This window comes from Panthera leo, chromosome A1, assembly GCF_018350215.1.
Source record: "Panthera leo isolate Ple1 chromosome A1, P.leo_Ple1_pat1.1, whole genome shotgun sequence".
Classification (NCBI taxonomy): Eukaryota; Metazoa; Chordata; class Mammalia; order Carnivora; family Felidae; genus Panthera; species Panthera leo.
In genome coordinates, this window is record NC_056679.1 from 149,733,955 (window position 1) to 149,752,588 (window position 18,634).

An 18,634-nucleotide genomic window follows, 5' to 3' on the forward strand; every position below is an offset into this window, starting at 1 on the left:
GATTATAACATGGAGGACAAGAAAAAATTAACAATGGCTGTGCCTGCTAAGTAGTGACACAGCTAATTTTGAGAATGGGAAAGGACACTATTTTAAGACCTGTTTGCTCTAGAACATTGCATTTTTCTTTTTAATTTGAAGTCCTTTTCTACTTTACCACGTTTTTGTTTTTGTATTTACCACATCAAATTCTCAGGTATGTTGTAAATACAACTAGAAGTCATGAGAACTGCTTTATCTACCTTACTTACTGATTAGTAATTATCCATCTGTCTAGCTAAGAAGTATTGGAAAGACTTATTTCTCAGAGTTTGAACACTGTTCAGATTGATCCTCTGACAATAAAGTCAAACTCTGAGAAATTTCCTTTAGCCTAGCTATTCTATAGTCCATAATGTTATGCTCTCATATACTCATATATACTGATTTACTAATATCTATATAAAACAATGTATGCTAACAGAAAACCAAGCAGTGTTGGAAATATCATTGGGTACCACTGTAGACAGGGTATAGACAGCAAGGAATGAAAGCAGAAGAAGAATCAAGGGAGAGGGCAGAGAGACAGGAATACTGGAGACAGAAAAAAAGCAGGGGGAAGTGTAGCAAAAAGTACAGGAAAGGAATTTGAAATAAAAAAAGGATGTTGGGGAGCCTGGGTGGTATAGTCACTTAAGCGTCTGGCTCTTGGCTTCAGCTCAGGTCACGATCTCATGATTCATGAGTTCAAGCCCTCCCTGGCGTCAGGCTCCGTACTGACAGCATGGAGACTGCTTGGGATTCTCTGTCTCCCTCTCTCTCTCTCCTCCCCCACGCACACTCTCTCTTTCAAAACAAATAAATAAACTTAAAAAAATTAGATTAAAAAAATATTGTTAGTGAGAAGTTTAATGTCCGTTATTTAATACTTGGTGGGGCTCCTGTGTGGCTCAGTCAGTTAAGCGTCCATCTTCGGCTTAGGTCATGATCTCACGGTTTGTGAGTTCGAGTCCCACATTGGGCTCTGTGCTGACAGCTCAGAGCCTTGAGCCTGCTTCAGATTCTGTGTATCCCTCTCTCTCTGCCCCTCCCCTGCTCATGGTCTGTCTCTCAATAATAAATAAATGTTAAAAAAAAATTAATACTTGGCCATGTGACTTATTCTCTTATACTTAAAACTGACCTACAGTCTTTCATCATAAAAGCAGCTCATATTAATGATTTATGTGACATATTTGGAAAAATAGTACTTTTGACAGGTTTTTTGGAGGGGTATCAATACCCCCAGTGAAAGAAATAGACACATGAGAATTAAAATAATTCTGGGTATCATTCAATAATCTTTTATAAGTCTTTCTCCTGGCTCAACACAAAAATATCTTACAGTGGGCATCTACTAACATCCTTTAAAAGTAGTAATGGATAAAACAATAGTAAATCGAGTTGCATAATAATACTTACAGAAAGACTTCCTGTAAAAATACTTCCTTAAAATAAAAACTTCTTTCACGTATGGTAACTAATTAATCCTTGGCTTATATATTTTTTATATTTCTATGTTCATTTACTACTTTTGCTCAAAGTATAGTAAGCTTGAGTTTCTGCTCAAAGACTACATTTTGTATTTGTTTTATTTATGGATATGTTCCAAAGTTTTTGGTTTCTAAATTAGTTTATGCCACAAATAGGCTCAACTCATATGCTCAGTTTTCCTACATATCAATTAGTATGTTTAGGCCCCTTCTTGTGTCTGTCCCCAGTGAGTCATGCTCAAGGTGATATGAAAACAAACCTTTAATTAAATATAAAAACATTCTAAAGAACTCCTGAAAATAGTACTGACAGATGTTCATTGAGTGTTCTGTTTTCTAATAACTAAAATGCAACTGACTGAAAAGAGAAAAGCATACTTCTTATTCCTTTTGTGCAGTGACTGATAGCGTTTTAACTGCCCAAAGCTTTGTTCGTCTCTTTTCATGGTTGATGTCTGCAAAGGTGTTTACTCTATAATTGAAAACTAGGGATATATATTCTTTTTCCTCCTGGAAGACCATTTATGTCACTAGCCTCTTCAGATTATTTCTTGCTTAAGACCTTGGATGAATTAAATAAAAAAGCTTTGAAATTTGTTCTTTATCAAAACAAATATGTTACAACAGTATCTCTCCTAAGATTTCTGTATGTTCCTAAGATTCTAAAGAAAATATTCTTTTGATTTTGATGACTTGTGCCTCTTGGTAAAATGCAGATATTGCTTAGACATATGAGAAATTTTATGAATTGAAATTGGGATAAAATCATTGATCCCCCAAATGCATAATTAATTATTTAAAAGAAGAAAATTCCCAAAGAGTAGGAAACTGGAAGAAAATGTCCATTTTCTTCATTCCAAAGACATCCAGAATCTTTATGCTATCCCACTGTTCCCAGAGCTATAACTGTACCTGAGTGTGCCCGATTGATTGGTTCTTCGTCACTAAGATTTAATTATGTTAAATGGGTCTTAAGAATGTATTTGGAGTTTTCAGCAAGGAAACTCAGGCCCTCTGATTCCTAGGGAACCTTCCCTTATCTAAGAAGTCTGTCTTTTCTGCCTGGGTATGCTGCTTGATAAGAAAAGCATAGGAAACAGTGAGGTAGGTAGAACATAGTGATCAAGTTATTATCAGTTTATAAACAGATCATTTTATATTTTTATTCTATATTCAATTATGGCTTTCTTAGTATTAAAAATGTGGGATTTTCAAGAAAAGAGTGGAAGTAATTTGGGGCAGAGACTTTTTAAGAATTTCTCGTATAACACTGTGTGGACAGCCACTTCTCACCTTCCACCTCCACACGGTCATTAACTCACATCCAGATTAGTAAAAGTAACAGAACAGGGTTGTCAATGTTATTGCTGAGAGAATGTTTAAGGAGACTGATTTTCCTGTAACTATGTGATTCCACAAAGGCCATATACATCGAGACTTTGTGGCCATCTTTATATCTGTAAGCTTGTGAAGTGGCATTAATCCCACTTTGGTAAATAGGCAGATGATTTGGCTTCTCTCAGGCCTGGAATGTGTGGGTCCAAGTGAATTTTCCTATCTTTGGCCGAATAATTCTTTCCTTCAAAAATAGTGATTGATAAACCTGAATAAGACATGGTCCCTCACCTTATATATTTAAACAATTTTATGAGGAAAACAAAGGTGTAAACCAAATGAGGCAAATAATCCACTTAAGCCTGGATCAAATAAGTGGAGGAAAAACAAACGCACTGTGGTATGACCAATGTGGTACTTTGGGTTCTTTGGATCATTCCAAGGAAAATCTAGTTACCTTACTGATGACCATGACTATACCAAGGCTGAATACACAGGCCTTATCACATTTTCCAAATTAACTCATGGCCAAGAAGGCAAGAATATTAGTTTGCCTTCCTTCTGTGTAATGATAACTCAGACCACATCTCTAGGTGTCATTTCATTTTTACTCATAATTACCAAACATGCTGTTATGTTGACCCAAATCACGGACTTCTTACATTTTTTTAAATTTATTAAGACTGTTTTTTTAGAGCACTTTTAGGTTCACAGCAAAATTGAGGGAAAGGGATAGATCTATATGTATCCCCCTGCCCCCACACTTGTATCACCTCCCCCTTATTGATATCCCCCACCAAAGTGATATATTTGTTACAATTGGTGAAACTACATTTTGAAGCATCATGGTCACCCAGAGTCCATAGTTAACATTAGGATTCACTCTTGGTGTTGTACATTTTATGGGTTTGGACGAATGTGCAATAACATGCATCCATCATTATAGTATCATGCAAAGTAATTTCACGGTCCTAAATATCCTGTTTGCTCTACCTGTTTATCCCTACTACCAACCCCACCCCTGGAAACCAATGATCTTTTTACTGTCTTCATAGTTTTGACTTTTCAAAGGTCATATAGTTGGAGTCCTATTGTATGTAGCCTTTTTAGATAGGTTTCTTTCCCTTAGCAATAAGTATTTAAGTTTCCTCCATGTCTTTTCATGGATTAACAGCTTATTTCTTTTTAGTGCTGAATAACATTCCACTGTCTGGATGTTCCAGAGTTTATTTTCCAAATTTTGGAAATTGTGAATAAAGCTGCTATAACCACCTATGTGCAGATTTTTGTATGGACGTAAGTGTTTAGTTCATTTGGGAAAGTACCAAGAAGCACGATTGCTGGATGATGTGGTAAGAGTATGTTTAGCTTTGCAAGAAACCACCAAACTGTCTTCCAAGGGGCGATACCGCTTTGTGTTCTACCAACAGTTCATGAAAATGCCTATCCCTCCACATCCTCACCAGCACTTGGCATTGTCACTGTCCAGATTTGGGGCATTCTAACAGATGTTTAGTGGTATCTAGTTGTTTTAAGTTGCATTTCCCTGATGACATATAATGTGGAGCCTCTTTTCAGATGTTTATTTGCCATCTGATCTCTTCTTTGGTGACTGTCTCTTAGGGTCTTTGGCCCATTGCTCAGCTGGGTTGTTCTCTGGCATAAGTTTGTAACATATTTATAAAATATCAAATCACTATGATTTACACCTGAAACTAATAGGATATTTTACATCAGTTGTACTTCACTTAAAAAAAAAAAAAAAAAAAGATCTTTCTTACATCAACTATTATTCACATAGAGTAAATGCCTGACATTTTTTATTAGTTGTCAGAGTAATGAGTTGGTGCCCTAGAAAACTCCAGTGGGAATCACTATCTTGGGGCTAGTGTGTCTTATTTGGAATTGTTGTACTATTTTTTGGTTTTTTGTCTCATCATGGACTCATAATTTTTTTATATATTTGTTCTGTTTTAATTGAGCACAGTCACAAATCTTTTTAATGTTCAACTTGCCTTACCTTAGGTCCATGGGACCTCGTTCAAGTTGGTTTCTGTATCTTTTGTATGACCACATTAGTATTTGATACCTTTCCTGCTTTCTGGCATACAATGTCCCAGGCTAATCTTTAACATTTCTGTTTCAGATCTGTAATCAGCCATTTTTCTCCAAGGTATTCCTGATTCCTTTTAGTGAGAAATAGTATTTGGGGGGATAATACTTTATCCTTTAGGATACTTTATCCTATAGCAAACCTTTATCCTATGGCAAACCTTAAGTAATTTCAAAATAACAATAGATCTAACAGTAAAAATTGAAACACAATTTTAAGTGCTCATTCTCTTGAACTTCTCTCTTTGTGTAATATAAAATTTTAAAGTAATGTTGAAGATTCACATATACATAGTATTTAGGTACCTTTAACTTCTCTTTACCAAATTATGGCAGCCAAAATATCTTTCTTCTGTAAATCCTCCTAGAAAAACCTAAAACCCACCATCTCTGCTATAATATATCCGTGACAATATAAAATTACTTAATAAATTATTGAAAATTATTAAGAGCCTACCATCTGTCCACTATTGTCCAGGGTGCTGGGAATACATTGCTGTCATGAAATATCAGTATAGACTAGATTTAATAGGTTTTAAGTGTGATATGTATGCTAGTAGCCAGCATCTACGATACCTCTAAATGAGCCCCACCCCATGGTGTTACCACCCTTATGTAATCCCATCCCATATTATACTAAAGTTGGTCTACTAGCGTAGAATATGGAAGAAGTAATGGTATGTCACTTCTGAGATTCCGTTATGAAAGACACTGCAGCTTCCACCTTGGTTGCTCCCTGTCTTTCAGATTACTTAGTTGGGAGGATGCCAGATGCCATGTTGTTTATAATAAACATGTTCACACACTAAATTTAGCTCAGTAACCATGAGACTTGGGTCTTAAAAAATATGTAAGTGTATGAGACAAGGCCTTGGCATGCATAATATAGGAAATTAAAGGGATGCCAGTTCATAAAACTGACCCTTGAAGATCCTTGTGAAAGAAGGAACACATACAATTTACTCACCAAATGTGCCTTTATCCTGGTTTAGAGTTTGCATTCAAATTAACTGCAAAGTCCAGGAAAACCTAAACAGAAAAGTAAGTAAGTAGGGGAAGGAAGGAAGGAAGAAGGAAGGAAGCAAGGAAGGAAGGAAGGAAGGAAGAAGCAAGGAAGGAAGGAAGGGGAAAGAAAGTTGTCCTGTATTATTGGCCCTGACCAATGTTACTTTTAAATATCAATGCATAAATCTTTTTTTAAATTTTGTTAATGTTTATTTATTTTTGAGAGACAGAGAGAGAGAGAGAGAGAGAGAGAGAGAGAGAAAGCACGAGCAGGGGAAGGGAAGAGAACATGGGAGATACAGAATCTGAAGCAGGGTCCAGGTTCTGAGTGGTCAGCCCGGAGTCCGACGTGGACCGTGAAATCATGACCTGAGCTAAAGTCAGATGCTTCATTGACTGAGCCACCCAGGCATAAATCTTGAATAAAGTTTAGATTTGATAGAAAAAAATAGAGGAGGAAGAAACTCTACCAAACTCATTTACAAGCCCAGCATTATCCTGATACCAAAACCAGACAAAATTGTCACAAGAAAAGAAAATGATAAGCCAATATCCCTGATGACATCGATGCAAAAGCCCCCAACAAAATGTTAGCAAACCAAATTCAACAATACATTAAAAGGATCATACCCCATGATCAAGTTGGATTTATTTCAGGGATCCAAGGATGGTTCAACATCTGCAAATGAATCAATGTCATATACCACATTAACAAAATGAAGGATAAAAATTATATGATCATGTCATTAGAGGCAGAAAAAGCATTTGACAAAATTCAACATCTGTTTATGATAAAAACTCTTAACAAAGCTGGTATAGAGGAAACATATCTCAACATATTAAAGGCCATATATGGCAGGCCCATAGCTAACGTCATATTCAACATTGGATCAGGAATAAGACAAGGATGCCCATTCTCACCACTTTTATTCAACAGAGTGTTGGCAGTCCTAGCCAAAGCAAGTAGGCAATAAAAAGAAATAAAAGGCATCAAAATTGGAAAATGAGAAGTAAAATTGTCACTATTTGCAGATGACATGATACTATATACAGAAAACCTTAAACACTCTGCCAAAAAACTGTTAGAATTAATAAATTCAGTTAAGTTTTAGGATACAAAACCAATACATGAAAACTTGTTGTGTTTCTGCAAACAGCAAACTATCAGAAAAAGAAATTAAGAAAACCCATTTACAATTTCATCAAAAGGAATAAAACACCTAGGAATAAATTTAGACAAGGAGGTGGAAGTCCTATACACTGAAAACTATAAGATATTGGTGAAAGAAATCTAAGGTTACAAAAATAAGTAGGAAGGTATTCCATTCTCGTGCATTGGAAGAATTAATAGTTAAAAATATCTGTACTACCTAAAGCAATTTAGGATTCAGTGCAATCTCTATCAAAATTCCTTTGTTCTTTTTCACAGAAATAGAACAAACAATCCTAAAAATTGGTATGGAACCACAAAAGACTCCAAATGGTCAAAGCAATCTTGAGAAAAAAGAACAAAGCTGAAGGCATCGTGCTTCCTGATTTCAAACTATATTACAAAGCTGTAGCAATCAAAACAATATGGTATTGGCATAAAAATAGACACATAGATCAATAGAACAGAATAGAGAGCCCAGAAATAAATCCATGCATATATAGTCAATTAATTTACGACAGAGGAGTCAAGAATATACAATGCAGAAAGGACAGTTTCTTTCACCAAAAAAGTGTTGGGAATATTGGACAGCCACATGCAAAAGACTGAAATTGGGCCACAATCTTACAACATATGCAAAAGTGATCTCAAAATGGGTTAAAACCTTGAATGTAAGACCTAAAACCATAAAACTCCTTGGAGAAAACACAGGCAGTAAGCAACTTGACATAGGTCTTGGGATGATTTTTTGAATCAGAAGCAAAAATAAACACGTGAGACTACATCAAACTATAAACTTCTGCACAGCAAAGGAAACCATCAACCAAATGAAAATGCAACCTAATGAATGGGAGAAAATATTTGCAAACCATATATCTGATAAGAGGTTAGATCCAAAATATATAAAGAACACATACAACTAAATAGCAAAAAAAAAAAAAAAAAAAAAAAAAAAAATCCAGTTAAAAATGAGAAGAACTGAGTAGACATTCTTCTAAAGAAGTCATACAGAATGGTCAACAGGTACATGAAAAGATGGTCTATATCTTTAATCATCAGAGAAATGCAAATCAAAACCACAATCACCACACACCTGTTCGAATGGCTATTATCCACAAGACCAGAAATAATAAGTGTTGGTGAAGACATAGAGAAAAGGGAAGCACTGTTGCTGAGAAGGTAAATTGGGGCAGCCACTAGGGAAAACAGTATGGAGGTTTCTCAAAAAATTCAAAATAGAACTACCATATGATCCAGCAATTTCACTTCTGGGTATTTATCCAAAGAAAACAAGAAAACCCATTTGAAAAATTAAAAAAAAAATCAAAACAACTTTTCCTGTAGGAGGTACTAAGGTTGAGAGGAGCATGACCACCTTCTCTTCCTGCCATGGCGTGTGCGTGCCCACTGATATCAACGTACTCTGAAAAAGGGGAGTCATCTGGCAAAAATGCCACTTTGCCTGGCATGTTCAGGACTCCCATTTGACCAGGTATTGTGAACTTTGCTCACACCATCTTGTGCAAAAACAACGGACAGCCCTATGCGGTCAGTGAATTAGCAGGCCATCCAACCAGTGCTGAGGCGTGGGGTTCACGTTGCCCGCCACAGTGGGATTCACAGTTCTGGCCAAGGTACTTTTGGAAACGTGGTGGGGGCTGCATGTTTGCACAAACCAAAACCTGGTGCCATTGTCACTGCATGGTGAACACAACACACAAGTGATATGCCATCTGCTCTTCCCCCGCTGCCTCGGCCTTCCCAGCTCTGGTCATGTCTTCATGTCATCCTACTGAGGGAACTCCTGGACCATTTTTGGTGGTTGAAGGTACAGTTGAAGGCTATGATAAGACCAAGCAGGTTGTTTTGCTTCTTAAGAAACTTAAGGCCTGGAGTGATAGCAAAAAGTTCTGTGCCTCTCAGCAAATGAGAGCTGGCAGGGGCAAAATGAGAAGCTGTTGTTGTATCCATCACAGAGGACCCTGCCTCATCTATAATGAGGGACACCATATCATCAACACCTTCAGAAACATCCCTGGAATTACTTAATGCAAGCAAACCGAACATTTTGGAACTTGTTCCTGGTGAGCATGTGGGACATTTCTGCATTTGGACTGAAAGTGCTTCCCATAGGTTACATAATCTGCATGGCACTTGACATAAAGCTGCCTGCCTCAAGATCAACTACAGCCTTCTCATGCACAAGTTGCTCAGTACAGACGTTACCAGAATCTTGTAAAGCCCAGAAATCCAAAGAGACCTCCGAGCACCACACAAGAGGACTCATCACAGTCCTAAAGAAGAATCCGCTGAAAAAGCTGAGAATTGTGTTGAAGCTAAACCCATATGTGAAGACTGCAAGCCAGAACACCGTTCTTTACCAGAGCAAGAATCACAGACTCCAGATGGATGAGGCAGCTGCAGCATTAGAAGCCAAATCAGATGAGAAGGGAGCCTGTGACAGGGAAGAAAGGAAAGGACGGAAAGGGAAGGGAAGGCGAAAGGGAAAGGGAAGGGAAAGGAAGAAGCAGAGGAAGCCTCTGGGGGAAAAAAAGTTGCAGCTACCAAGAAACCAGCAGCTGAGAAAAAGCCTGCAGAAAAGAAACCCACACACCACAGAAGAAAAGAAACCTGCTGCGTAAACTTAAATTTGTTTATTCCATAAATGCCCAATCATTTTTAACAGCTAATTTTGGATAAATATCTGATAAAAAGGTAGTGAGGGGGAAGAAAAGATCCAAACAGTATCGTATTGGCATATGACACCTCTGTGTTCACTGCAGAGTTCTTTACAATAGCTAAGACATGGAAACAACCTGTGTCCATCGATGGATGAATAAAGAACGTGTGGTTCTTTATTTAAACACAATAATATTCAGTTATGAAAAGAGTGAAAACTTGCTATTTGTAACAATATGGGTGGACCTAATAGGCATTATGCTAAGTGAAATAAATCAGAGAGACAAACACCATGTGATCTCTCTTACTCATGGAAACTTAAACAAACAAGCAAACAAAACAAGCTCAGAGATACAGAGAACAGATTGGTGGTTGTCAGAGATGGAGGTTAGGAAGTGGGAGAAATGGGTGAATATTTTTGAGTTTAAATAAATTGAATTAACAATAAATTACTAAAGTTAAGCAATTAAAATCCAAAAGTGGATTCAAAAATGATACATCATCACCAAGATATAGTCCACAAAATCAAAGATACTTGAATAATAGAAAAGCAATAAATAAAAATCCATTACATTATAAAATTAGAGAAGTATCATATGATCATCTTCATTGATATCAAAAGATTTTTGACAAAATTCACACCAATTCTTGTTCCAATTATTCAGATGGACTTTTCCTGTAACATCATTAAGCATATATGTGAAACATATGCATATACATGTATATCTCATCATATATATACAGATATGCATATAGTTGCACACTTATATCAGTATATAGACATATATACATATGTATTCACATGTGTATGTGCATGGGTATATATGCATAAATACATATATAAATATGTCTATATATTAGTAAAAATTAACATTAGTGTCAAATAACACTAAATATTGTTTAGAGACACATATATATGTAGTAAACATGTAAAGACGTAAATGGAAATGAAAAATACCAATTCAGGATTCAGAAGTAAAAGAGGCAGCACAAGATTGGCAAATATAATTAGGGGTCCAACTATATATATAATTTCTATTTCTTGAGTTGGCAGATGGGTACCTAGGGTTTCATTTTTCTCTGTACAGTTTTTGTATGTCTGATATAGTTCAGGAGAAAAGGAGATAAAAGGAGAAGAGAACACAGCTTTTTGAAATCAAGACAAAACTCAGTTCCAATCTCATCCCTGCAGTTTCCTGGCTGTGAAACCTTGACTAGGTTATTCAACTTCCCTGAGCTTGAGTTTCAACTGTAAAATGAGGGTAATAACAGCTTATCCACTTCCTGAAACTATGTTTCATTATTTAGCAGAGTAATAAACACCTAGTGTTCACTTAATGTATTTGATACTTTTCCTGAATTATTTCAATAAGGCCAACTTTAATTAAGTGTGTATATGTGCATTCCAAATGTGGGGGGGGGCATGTTTATAGGGCAAATACATTTCAGTTTCTTGGAGCACAACACTTGGGTTCCTATGATTTTACCGTCCTTTTTTTTACATATAAAGTTTTTATTTTGCTCTTCCTGTTTTAATTTTAAACATAGAAGGGACCATTTCTAGACAATCAATAGAACAGCTGCTAGGGGAAAAAATAGAAATAAAAGGGCTAAATGATTGAACGTTGACACTTAAAAGAATAGTTTTGCAGTTAACAGCTGTGTATCCCAGAAATAAAGTATCTGATAAATACTCATAACAAAAAGCAAAAATTGCTGTCTAATACGGAGAATTCATAGCTGGAGAGCTAACAACTATTGAAAAACAATGACAAAATTTCAGTATTGACCTTAATTTTCTAAATGAGTTATAGTTACATGATAAGAAACAATGAAAAGAATAATAAATCCCCTCACAAAGTCTAAATTTTATGGCGTTCAAGGCATAAATGAGCACTGTGAAATATATTTTAGACATCATTTTAACCTTTTAAAACATGTTTTGAATACTGAACAACAAATGTAGGTCATTGTCAACGGCGATGTTCTTTAATTCCGACAATTTGTCTCTGTTCTTGTCCTCTTACTCTACCGACAGACATCACACCATGTGTCTCTCTCTCTCTCTGTCTCTCTCTCTCTCTCTCTCACACACACACACACACACACGCCAGTCTTTTGTCTTTCATCCTCTCAGTGGAGTAATCCTTTGTCTTCTCTCTGTGAAGACAGCTTGTGGAATTAGCCTCGATACCCAAATGTGAAGTCACATTTGCTGAATGTAACACATTGAGCAAGTTTTTGCCTCTCTGAGCTTTAGTTTTATTGCAAAATAGGGATTAAAGTGAGCTAACATATAACACAGACCTTTAAGAAAAAATTTAGAGTCATCACTCAAATGCAAGATATTATTAATCTCAGGAAATACTGTAAACTGGATAGTAAAAAGGACCAGTTTCTAGGTGGTTCTTCTCCCAGGAAACAAAACAAGCGCCTTAGTGTCTATTTGGCTTCCTGTTTCTGTATCTCCCAACAACAGCAAAAAGCAGATGTATGTGAACATTTCTCTGTTGTCTTCCTACACTTGATCTTAGGCAAAAGGCCGAGAAGCTCTATTATCTTCCTTAGGTTATATGCACTTCACAATTCATGTGGATTACATAAGTTTTTGTTTATTCATTTAACAAATACTAATTAAATGCCTTTATACCTTTCACATGTCAGGCACTATACTAGGTGTTTTGGACACATCCATTAAAAGAAACAAAGATCCTTGCCCTCTTGGAGCTTAGCATTCTATCTGGAGGTAGGAGGTGGGGGGTGGAGGAGGCAGAAGACAATGAATAATAAATATTGAAAAAAAGTAATATTCACAAGCATGTTAGAAGATGGTAAATCCTATGGGGAAAAAATGGACAGAGAAAGGAAAGGAAATGGAGAGAGTTTTGAGGAAGGGGTTGCAATCTAGGTGGAAGGAGAGGCTGGGTACACCATCTAATTGGGTAGGTCTCCATGAGGAAGCGACTTTTGAATAAAGACTTGAAGGGCGAGGGAATTACTCAGGAGAATATCTAGAAAAGAACTTTCCATGAAAGGGAATACTTAGTGCCAAAGACCAAAGGTGGAACTTTCTTGTCCTGTTTGACAGAGCAACCAGGCCCTTGTGTGTGGAGAGGGGTGAGTCTTGGGAGAGTACCAGGAAAGGAAGTTAGAAAATAACATCTTCAAAAATACCTTACTAAAATACCTAAAAATATCTTACTTAAAACTCGTGACTCTTACCAAAACTTTCAAAAAAACTTTCCATACATTTTAAAAGCCATGACTTCAATTTTTGTTCTGATGCCTATGATTATTTCCATGAATAATTGACTACCTTGTGTTACATGTTACTGGTAGAACACATTTGGTATCCCGCCATTTACCCTTCTCCTTCAGCCTCTTCCCTCTTTTATGGCTATCATCAGCTTTGAAAAGCAGGAGGCCCTCTCCCACATACCCTGAACTTGTTCTCACAGCTGCTCCCTGGAGGTTGTAGTTTCTCTCCAGGTTTTATCCTCGCTCCCCATCAAAGTCCCTCTAAATTGTTATTCCGCAGGGAAAGCCTTTTCTTTCCCTTTATGTCCTTCGTCCAGCTGCCCAAAGAAAATTACTGTTAACAAGAGAGAAAACCTAATGAGTCCTCATTCTATTTCATTACAAAGAAGAGGAGAACAGGGTAAACCCAAGTCACAGATCACGTAATTTAAAAATCAACTCCGTCTTTCCCAAGTTGAAGTCAAAGAAATGGAGGTGAAAAGGTGTTCACTGCTTTTCTTTCATCACAAAGAACAGTGTGGTGTTGTAGTCTCTTACTGCTTATCCCAGGCAGGGATCTTACATTTACCTCTAAGACATAAGAGAAAGTAGGCTTTCCTCCATCAAAATTTCTTCCTCGGCTCAGGGTTTGTTTCACTGAATTAAATTTATATTTAGCAGATAAAGCTATTTAGTATTTTGCCAGGTTTGCACTAGGAAGGGTTTAGATTTTTTTTCTCAGAAATTTTAATAAAACATAAACTGGTTCCACCAGGATTATTTTTAAAAATTCAGACTATCTGATCTTTAGGGCAAGATTTTTTTTTGAACAGCTGTAATTATTTTCTAACACCTTCTGTAATACATCATTGTGCTGTTTTATAGCACATTTGGGTAATAAATTTTTTATTCATTTTACCCAAATTCTGACATCCTATAGATCTGGCATTAAATTATTTTGTTTAGGATTCTACTTTTAAGTAGCTGGATGTCAAAATAACTTAAAAGGATGTTGTAAGAAGAATGAACAAAGAGAAAACAACCCTCCTTCACTGTGGCAGGTTTCTATGGATGCACTTCTGTGTATAATAGAAGATCATGTCGCTGAAGAATCTAGTATAAAGAGGACATTTGAGAGAGCTTGCATTCTTTGGTAAGTAGGGGCCGTTAATTGGTTCAGTTCAACGAAAGAGCCCTGAAATGTATTGTATTTCTGTATATTCTTATTTCGCCTCTACAACTAGTTTGCTTTATTTTGATTTACCCACTTCTCCTGTTCTACCACCCATATACACACACTCCCTTTGCTGGAAATGCTATCTTCTTTAATGGCAGTGAATAGAATCATCATCATTTTCCAAACCTCTAAGCAGTAGACAGACATATTTTCTGATGTGTTTTCCTCAGAGGAGGTCAAGTTTACTATTTCCCCTTTGTTTAGAAATCCCAAGGCTTATGCTGTGTCTGGGCCATCCCTCAGGTTCCCTTGAAAAGAGTTAAATGAAACGGGTAAACACAAACACTAGAGAGTTTCCTTCTGCCAGTTTTCAAGATTAATATAGTTCTTCTTTGACCACAATGACCATATTAACCAGTCAATCAATAATAAAGAATAGAGGAAAATAAAAAGTGGGGTATCTTGAAAACATCAGCAAAAAAAATCATGAGAAATATTAGCATAGTTGACTGTATAATGAATTTGTGTTTATAAAATTAAATACATTTCCATGTATCACAAAACTATCATAAATACAGATAGTGTAATCCTGGAAAGGAATACAAAGAAATGTGTGTCATTGGTTATCTCTGCTGAAGGGAATGGAGAGGTTAATTTTAAAAAGAACAGACTACTACCCTAGTGGTAGAATAGTGAAATGGGCACTCTGTGAAATTGCTGGTGAATGTCTAAATTAAGCATTCTGTCAAGAAAGCAATTTGCAGTATCGATCAAGGACCTTGAAAGTTTTCATGACTTTAACTTTAGTAATTCCATTTTTTTAGGAATTTATTCTAAGCTAAAATGGAGAGGAGGGTTTTTGGTTGTTTTTTTTCCCCCAAATTTTGTTACTGAAGTGTTTTTTATAGAAGTGAAAATGTAGGAAAACTTAAAAGCCCCAAGTTAGATAGGATTAGGTAATCTCTTTTTTATTTCCCAGTTATTTTGTACAAAAGCTTACTAAAATAGCCATCATACTTGGTTCTCTTCATTTGCATGGTTATCTTCTTAAGAAATGAGTGCTCAGGGGGGCGCCTGGGTGGCTCAGTTGGTTGAGCATCTGACTCTTGAATTCAGCTCAGGTCCTAATTCCAGGGGCATACAATCACACCCCACAGCTGGCTCCACATGGAGCCTACTTAAGGTTCTCTCTCTCTCTCTCTCTCTCTCTCTCTCTCTCTCTCTCTCTTTCCCCCTCTCCCCAACTCATGTGTGTTCTCTCTCTCTCTGAAAGAAAATAAGATTTAAAAATGCAGCTTCTAAAAAGAATTTTCATCTCTGTGGGGTACCTGAGTGGGTCAGTCAGTTAAGTGTCCCACTCAATTTCGGCTCACGTCATGATCTCATGGTTCATGAGTTTGAGCCCCACGTTGGGCTCTGCACTGACAGTGCAGAGCCTGCTTGGGATTTTCTGTCTCCCTCTCTCTCTGCCGCTCTCTGTGTCTCTCAAAAATAAATAAATAAACATTATTTTTTTTTTTCATCTCTGTAACCCCAGAGCCTCCTATAATAACTGGGGCCCGTGAGGTTCTCAGTTAATATTTGTAAAATCAGTAAAATTTCACTTTATCTGTCATACAATCCATAATGACCAGTAAGATTACTATTTTTCCCCACCCCCCACTGCCTACATACCCATAAACATGAGAATAATTCATTCCATTTTTGCAGTTTAGCAAATTGGATTGTTTAAAACAAACTGAATTTAGGTATATCCATTTATACATATAGATAGAGCTATTGGCACAGTCATAAACAAACTGAATTATATCTCAGTATATTACCATGGCTGGTAATAATGTAAAGATAATAATAAGTAAGATAAGAATATATTTCAATTCAGATTTAAGATTTTATATGTAATTTTCAATGCTTGGGAAAACCAACCAATTCAATATCAAATGAATCCCAGAAGATATGTGAAGCTGATCAATGTGGAATAAAAATTATAGAGTTTAGAAAATCGATGTCATATATGTATATACGAAGATTCAGGCCATTTTCTGTATCTTAAAAGTAATTTTAACTAAGCTGTTTTAAGAGGCAGTCTGTTGAGTGTAAGTCTCCTAATTCAGCTCAATTACACCCCAGAGCAATGAGAAAAATTGCAGGTGAGTTCACGAGACACTGTGGGAAAACTATTTTAGACTGTTATTGGGAAGTTGTCTGTACATAGAAGTGTAATAGCTGCACTTCAATCCAATTCTGGTCTTTGCAATTTCCTCTAAGATGTGCCAATCCTCAGTAAATTGTATGAGAAGGGAACAATGAAATCATTACTTACCTGAATTGTAATACATTCGTATCTTACTCTAGGAGTAGAATTAAATAAATCAATAGATGGAAGGGTTCATGTGTAGAAGATTGAAGTGCCCACACATGCAACTTTTATTCAGAGTTTGAGGGTGGGAGGAGGTAGAAAACTATTTCAATATTAAAGAATTAGAATACTAGTGGAATTTTTAAAAAAGCATGAAGAATTAAATCCACGTAATTACCAAGTATGTCTTAATGTCATGTAACTCTCGATAACATTTAAAAATCATATATGAAAAAAATGAACAGCTAAATGATGGGCAAGAGAGAGAAAACGCACCTTAACCAACTCAAATAATTCCTTCTAGAAAGGAGAAGAAAGGAAGAGAGGGAAGGAGAAAGGAAAGGAGGAGCAAAAGAAGGAAGGAATCTAGAGCTTGTATAGTACCTAAGCCACTGTCTTATAGGGTATTGACTACCTCCTGGCCAGGTGGCAGTAGACATGATCTTGTCAAGCCTAAAGGCAGAAACAATATGTCATACCAGAAACATGGACTTTGAAGTAAAGGTCCTATAGTTCTGAAACTCAGTTTTACAATGACCAGCTAAGACAATCTGATCAAAATAATTCCTTAAGGCTCTATATCTACATGTGCGAACAAGCTTTATCTGTATCATAATATCTTATAGGGTAAAATCATATATTTTCCCTTTAATAAATGTTTTTCTAAGTGCTTCTCAGTAAATTACACCTTTCCTTTTTCTCAGAGCTACAGGGAAAAAAGGGGGTACATACCAATCAAAGCTATGTTTAGTTGCAGACATTATTTTCTGAATTCTTCAAGATTGGTGTTTTTAGATGATTGGGATGTTTGTAGCTCCAAGAATCCTGAAAGTGAAGCTGAGTTTTAAATTAACGACTCTGGGTCCAAGACTCAACGTAGAGAAAGTATAACTGTGTTTATGCCCTAAAAAGCTGTTTGGACACATTTCCTTGCATTCAGGCCTTCAAGTAAAGTTTGTTAAATAATGATAGGTAGGTTTGAATATTTCAATGAATATGGATAATTTAATGTGACAGGAAAAATGATAACACTCATAACCCATTTTTCTCAGGCCGCACTGTCCTGAAAGAATAAAAAAAGCATGTGTCAGAGTAAGAGTAAAGACAGCAAACAGCAAAATAGATGGAACCCTACCCCACTGGTCATTCCTTAATTTCATTCAACAGATATTAATTAAGATATTAACGAGTATCACATATGAACCAAGCACTCTGCTAGGCACTGTGGGTATAATGGTGAACAAATGTAGACATGGTCTTTCCTGTACTTTACAATCTGGGAAACGCAATTGAGCAAATAACAAAGAAATCTTACCTAAATTTGGAAAAGGGGAAGAGCTGCAGTTAAGATGGGTATCCCTAAGGAAGGAATGCTTGAGCTGAGTTACGATGTATCACCTGGAGTTAACCAGGTAAGGGAGGGGGCACAAGGTCAGGGGGAGTATTAAGGACAGACAGAAAACTATTTGCAATGATCCTGTTGTTAGAGGGAAATGATCACATCTGGGAAAGAAAGAAAATCGAAATAGCTGGGATAGGAGGGGAGCTGTGCAGAGAATAGTTGAAGGGGAAAGGAGTGGTTGGTAAAGATCAGGCTTGATTTTCACCTTAAATGCAGAGAAGTCAGTGAAGGAGTTTAAGCTGGAGAAGCAGTGTGGAGAGAAAAGACTAATATGATTAGATTTGCCTTTTGAAAAAAACCACTGGTCCTGAAGTGTGGAGAGCCTATGGTTGGGAGGGAGGGGCAAAGGTAGATGAATTAGGAGGCTACTGCAGTAAATGGTGCAGATCTAAGTCTGTTGCAGAACTTTTTAGCCACTCTTTCCTCCCTAGGAGGCTAGGAAAACTACTTTATTTCCCAGAGAAAACCTGCCCCCTATAGTGGAGATGGAAAGAAGTCAATTAATTGAATATTTAGAAGACGAAATTGGCAAGACAAAGTAATGCATTGGATATGGTTGCCAGATGCAAGAGTTAGTCAAGAGTTTGTACAACTGGATGAATAAGAATGTCCTTCATTTGAGGAACAATAGAAACTTATTATAAGTGAAATGGGTAATGTTTGTTGA

At 36.5% G+C, this 18,634-nt stretch overlaps 1 long non-coding RNA gene and 1 pseudogene across 1 annotated transcript in view; both read left to right on the plus strand.

Moving 5' to 3' along the window:
• The window catches only part of LOC122200990, a 52,606-nt gene extending 38,448 nt beyond the window's left edge, over window positions 1-14,158 (plus strand). Inside the window, exon 3 of the long non-coding RNA XR_006194032.1 lies at window positions 14,091-14,158. This is a non-coding gene — a long non-coding RNA (uncharacterized LOC122200990). The remainder of the gene's footprint in view (window positions 1-14,090) is intronic.
• Window positions 8,503-9,755, plus strand: LOC122200982 (annotated as a pseudogene).
• Window positions 14,159-18,634: the final 4,476 nt, after the last annotated feature.